Source organism: Macadamia integrifolia, chromosome 5 (assembly GCF_013358625.1).
Source record: "Macadamia integrifolia cultivar HAES 741 chromosome 5, SCU_Mint_v3, whole genome shotgun sequence".
NCBI classification, from domain to species: Eukaryota; Viridiplantae; Streptophyta; class Magnoliopsida; order Proteales; family Proteaceae; genus Macadamia; species Macadamia integrifolia.
Window position 1 is genome coordinate 41,077,667 of NC_056561.1, and position 6,516 is coordinate 41,084,182.

A 6,516-nucleotide genomic window follows, 5' to 3' on the forward strand; every position below is an offset into this window, starting at 1 on the left:
AAAAAAAAAAAAACCATTGGTATAAAGAAAAAAATTTGAATAAAGAAGATAACAGTAGTGCATAAGTGGAACAATGAGAAGCGGAACTGTAGGATTGGAGACACTATTTTAACTAGAGAGCAGGTAGAGTAGGGAGGTAATAGATTTTGAAAACAAGGACATATATATATATATATATATATATAGTGATTCAGAATGGAAGAGTGCAACTCTCCCATAAATTTTTTTTTTTTTGGAGTAGAGCACTCTTATAATATAGCATGTGAAAACTGCAAGGTATGATATAGGATGTGTTAAAGCAAGATAATAATTAAAAAACCTCCCACTTTGTTTTACAATATTTTCCTCTTTATTACTCTAGGACTAGTCCGGAAGAGAGTTGACAAGTTGAATCCGTGATCAAGTTGATTCAGTCTCAAACATATACACTTTGTAGATTCCTGTTACAGACTCAATGTGATCATTATTAAAAGTTGAGATCAAAAGAAAATGCCACTTGTTTGGCAATTACGAAAGTTAATGCAATTTGCTTGGCAATTTTAGACTTTCATGGTTACTGGCCACTCATACGGGGTGTTTAGTGTTACTTACTGTTTTGGTGAAAGTTGACTGGTTCTCATTCAATCTCGATATGATCTGTCAATGCCGTTGTGGGGTCGGCATGGACCGGCAGGACTAGTCAAGCTTGGATATCTGTCGTTGGCAAAGAAGAAGAAGAAGAAGAAGTAAATGTCATTTATTTTCTTCATTATGGTCTATTAACTGTCCTATTAGCATTGTTACTAGGGATTTCTATGATTTTGCCTATCCCCTAGATAGGATTGGTTTATCAGTGACATGTAAAATTGTTTGATCGAATTCTACTCCTTGACTTCTAGCATTGTGCAATTGATGTTTGTTATCTGAATGGAATTGACTTTTATAGCAGGAAAAAAAAAAAAAAAGGAAAAAGAAAAAAAAAAGGACCCCTCTATAAGTGTGGTTAGAACTTGACAACTTCATTTAAGTGAAGAATAAAACTACATGGTTGTTTGGCCCTTGCACCAACATAGGAATCAGAGATGCGGCACGCAGGGGCATCAACAAGGAGTGAATATTTTGTATTCAGAGGTGTAGGACCATCATTTCCCCCCTCTATGTCTTGGCACAGGGCACGCAACTAAGTAGCATTCTTTCCTGTTCGCCCCCGCTGCCGCCCCCCCTTTTTTTTTTTTAAATGAAGATCATTAAATTAAGGAAATGAGACAAAATATACAAGATTAATGACTGGCCATACCTAAACGAATACAATCACAAGAGGTAAGGAAACCCCACCTTTGGCATTGCCATAAGTAGGAGAAACCTATTCCTCTCAATAAAAAAAACCATTTAGATAACCGGAATTGTGATCTACTCAAAGTATCCCATACCACTTCATATGTGATGTGGCTTTGTTGGAAGCTATGGATCGGGAGAGTCAAGAACACACTCTATCAAGTTTATAACCGAACAAGATGAACATAAGAGAGAGAAAAAAATGCAAGATGGGGAAAGCTACAATATTACTAGACTACTCTCTGTTAGGGGTGAAAGTTTGACCCTGACAACCCAAACCCACCTTGGCCCGCCTTGAGCCTGAACAGGGTTTGGGCCAAGTTTTTTAACCCTGAGGGCGGGTTAGGGTTGAAAAACCCCAACCCTGGGTCAGGGTCCGGTTGGACCCAGGGTTGGGTTAGGGTTGAGCCCTCAACCCAGCAAATGTAACCTTGCATCTTTATAATAGAAATTAGGGCTCCAATAGGCATTTTATTTTTCTATAATTTTTTAATACATGAGATATGAATGGAAAAATCATGTCAATCAAGGTTAATCCAACCATTATAGAAGCCAAGGTCAACACAACCCAAGCCAACCAGACCCAACCTAGCCCTGATAGGGTCAATTAGGGCCGGGTTGGGTTGGTATGAACCTGACAGGGTTGGGCCTAAACATGAGCTTGACAAGGTTGGGTTGGGTCTGGATTGAATTTTGAGGACCTAGGGTTGGGTTAGGGTTTTAAAGAAACCCAGCCCTGTTTTACCCCTACTCTCTGTGGTTTTTAGTTTATACACTAAGGATTCATTCTTCACTTCTCTAAGTTTAACGGTCAAATAAGTTATACATAAATAAAAGAAAGGATAATTTACAGCGCCACCCCCTAGAGAATGCTAATGTTATAGGAACACCCTCTATTTAATATTAAATTGCATTCAGATCCCCTACTGTCAGTCTCTGTTACAGAATATACCTCAAATGCTGACATCAGCAATTTTTTTTTAAGTACCATTTTACCCTTAAAAATCATAAAGTACCGAAATTACCCTCTATTAGTTATAGTCCCCAAATCGACCCATCCCTAACTCACTCTCAGTTTTACCTCAGTATAGACCAGTGACGACTGCAAACCCCCTTTGGCGGACAAACAATGGATGATGAGAAGCCCCAAATAAAGGATGAGAGTCAAGGGCCTCTCTAGCACTTTCTGATGTCTCTCTCTCTCTCTCTCTTAAATGGATCATGAGAAGCCCCAAATAGTGGATGGTGTAACCCTCTCCTCCACCATGTAACTATGTAGAGAAAGATGAAAATTGTTCCAACCATTGTAATGGCACGAGATGCAGAGAGGAATGACATTGAAATTGTTTGAGATTTTAAAATGTAACCGTAACCGTACGGTTCAGTGTAGCTACGGATCGAACACAGGGAGAGCAACCACTTAAATTTTTTTTTCTTTTAATAATGCGAAAGTGAACTGATTAATGGTTGTGATCTAATTCTAATAACCTTCCTAAACATATGTACCTAAAATAATGTCATAACCATTCGTCATCTAAGAATTTAAAGACGCAAGCCATGCAATTAAAATTAAATAAATAAATAACTGAAAATAAACAACCTACATAATTAAAAAAAAATAACAAAGGAGAAAAATGCTGAAATAAAAATAAAGTAAAAGAAATGGGATAAAACTAGAGAGAGACTCACAAGTAGGTTTCTCTATTTAGCCAAAGGGTTGCATCATAATATGAGCTTCCCTACTTGACCAGAGAGTCACTCTTACAAAGGTTACTCTACTTGGCTTTAGGGAAAGATAGACAACTAAAATAAAAACAATAAATTAATGATTCTATGACTAGAAGGGGCAAAACCAACATATACACTAGCCATGAACCTTGGGGGAAAGGAATAGTAATAATGTAACGACTGAAATTAAAATCCTAAATTAAAAAAGAAAGGGTAGTCAGAAGAGGGAATGAGAGGGGGGAGAGAAGACTACTGAAGGGGCCTACTTACTTGAACTTCAACCCTTGAACTAAAAACTTGATCGATTTGAGATATTACTAGTACTAAAAATTAGATCTAGAATAAACCAAATCTGAAATTTCTAGTACTAGAGAAAACAAATTTGAAGAAAAAAAAAATTGAACTTGAAAGACATGCTTCATAGCTTGTTCTTGTCACCTAGAACTAAGCCTAGAACTAGAACTTGAAAATTACAACTTGAATTGCTTAAACAATAAAAATAAAAGACTGAATCAAAAATAAAAGTGCTTGCATTAATTGAATAAAAAGAACTTACAAAAGTATTTAAAGCATAAACCTAAAACTAGAGCTAGAGAAAGAGAAAAAACTAGAGAAAACTAGAGAAAAAGATAGAGCAACTAAAAAAAAACCCTAGAAGAAGAATGAATTATCCCCTCTCCTCTTACATGAGTTGTATTTATAGGGAATAGGGAGGTAGGGTAACAAATTTCTCTTTCCTAAAAGGGAGAAATCCACAAGTGGTAGTGAGATCTTTTGAGACCAAAAGTGCTAAGGTGGAGGAGAGAGAAGAGAGAAAAAACTTGGAGAAATTTCTTATAAATTTTTTTGCTTATTTTCTTTCTTCATTTTTTTTTAATTTATTTGTCTCTTATTTTTCTCCCTCCAAGGGACGATTTTCTTTCTTACTTTGTGTGATTTGGACAATCTTTTGGTGATGATGTTAAGGAGAGAAGATTTGGACAAGATTTATTTCTCCCATTTTTTTTTCTCTTCTTGCGGCGGAAACCCCTCACTATTTTTCTTGCTTCTAATTTGATGTGAAAATCCCCTCCATGCCCTTAGTTCTTTAAGTGAGTGAAAATTATGAAATCTTTAACAAAATTCTCCAAAAAAAGACAACCATGAGATTCGAACTTGAGACCTCCTGGTGAGCAAGGGAATTTTACACACTATAGCTCATCAACTATACTATGTAGTTGTTGTTTGAGAGATATGACACCCGATAATACTTAAAGTCTTTAAAATACAAAATCTACAAAAAGAGAGTAAAACCCAAGTTAGCTTCATTCTAAATATATAAAATGCATGTTTTATTACCCTAGATTTCATACGTAAATGTGCTCATCAGAATTCCCTCATACTTAGAATTTGTTAGTCCTCGAGCAAAACAAAAAGAAAAAGAATAAAAACAAAAAACCTAACTCACTTTCGTTATAATCACGATTACACTTAGCATGTGCAACAAGCCTTTAAGCCCTTAGGTCACTCCTAGTGGACGAGTTGTGTCTCATGAGTATTTGCAGTGAATATACACCCAAAATTTAAAATAAATAAATCCCAACCTTGGCTAAAGGTAAGGCTTATACCGATTTGGAGCAAAGATAATTTTTCTTACAAGGGACCCCCACACTTGAGCTTTTATTACCCTTTATCCTCATAAATTATTTGACATAAATGCCATAAGTCTAGGCCATGGTGAGGGCATTCTTGGAGTAGATCCTTGAATCTCTCCATAAGTTTGGAAAATAACTCACTTGGCTTTTGCCTAAACTGAAGGATATTACTTCTAAGCTTATTGGTCTTGTGAGTTGGGAAAAACTTCTTAAGGAAGACAACTGTGAACTGTTCCCATGAGGTTATGGAATTTGTGGGTAACCCATACAACCACTTTTTAGCTTGGTCTTTTAATGCAAAAGTGATAAACCTAAGCTTAACAGCATCATCAGAAAGCTGTTGGATCTTAATTAGAACACATACCTCTTCAAATTCCCTTAGAAATAGGTATGCATCCTCAGACCATGAAAGTGGGACAATATAGTGATATATTGAGATTTGAGTTCAAAATTATTGCCTTGGGCTTGTGGTAAAACTATGCAGGAAGGTTGGGCTGTTCTAGCAGGGTAGAATCTATCTTTTAGAGATTCAGGTGAAGGGTTTTGATGTTGGTCACCCATATTGAAAGGTTTTGAAGAGAGCAAACGTATAGGGTTACTACTTGTTGGATTTATTCTTTCTAACTAATTCTTAGTATTACGTACCCACCTAATACTCATGAAATAGAAAACTACCCATAATTAGAGTAAGACAAGCACAAAAGAATGGATAACAATTTTTTTAATGATTTTTTGATTTTTTTTTATTTTTTTGGGAGCTTACCGACAGGGATTCGGGGTTGCTTAGGTCAATTCCTGAAGTACTGCTATAGGGCGAAACCTGTCTTTGTCATACTGTGAAGCATGGTGACCTCCACCGATACAACTATTATTGCAAGTTGTTCTTCTAAGGAATTCCATAAAAGAAAAGAAAAAAATAAAACAAAGCACTCCGATTTACCAAAAGAAAGCGAAAAATAATATGAAACACTCTCCTCGACAACAGTGCCAAAAACTTGTTTGAGATTTTAAAATGTAATCGCAAGCGTATGGATCAGTGTAGCTACGGGTCGCACACAGGGAGAGCAATCACTTTATTTTTTTTCTTTTAATAATGCGAAAGTGAACTGATTAATGGTTGTGATCTAATTCTAATAACCGTCCTAAACATATGTATCTAAAATAATGTCCTAACCATTCGTCATCTAAGAATTTAAAGACACAAGCCACATAATTAAAATAAAATAAATAAATAACTGAAAATAAACAACCCATGTAATTAAAAAAAACAATAAAGAAAAAAATACTGAAATAAAAATAAAGTAAAAGAAAGGGAATAAAGCTAAAGAGAGACTCATAAGTAGGTTTCTCTACTTAGCCCGATGGATGCATCATTATATGAGCTTTCCTACTTGACCAGAGAGTCACTCTTACAAGGGTTACTCTACTTGGTTTTAGGAAAAGTGAGACAATTAAAATAAAAGCAATAAATTAATGATTCTATGGTTAGGAGAGGCAAAGCCAACACATACACTAGCCATGAGCCATGGGAGAAAGGGATAGCAATAATGTAATGACTGAAATTAAAATCCTAAATTAAGAAAGAAATGGTAGTCAAAAGAGGGAATGAGAGGGGGGAGAGAAGACTATTGAAGAAGCCTACTTACTTGAACTTCAACCTTTAAATTGAAAACTTGATTGATTTGAGATACTACCAGTACTAAAAATTAGATCTGGAATAAACCAAATCTGAAATTTCTAGTATTAGAGAAAATAAATCTAAAGAAAAAATAAATTGAACTTGAAAGACATGCTTTATAGCTTGTTCTTGTCACCTAGAACTTAACCTAGAACTAGAACT

The 6,516-nt window shown here is 35.5% G+C and overlaps 1 non-coding gene across 1 annotated transcript; it reads left to right on the forward strand.

Annotated features, from left to right (window-relative positions):
• The first annotated feature begins 4,750 nt into the window (after positions 1-4,750).
• On the forward strand, positions 4,751-4,857 carry LOC122080448. The gene has a single exon (XR_006140742.1). It is a non-coding gene; the product is annotated as a small nucleolar RNA R71 (small nucleolar RNA).
• The last annotated feature ends 1,659 nt before the right edge of the window (positions 4,858-6,516 follow it).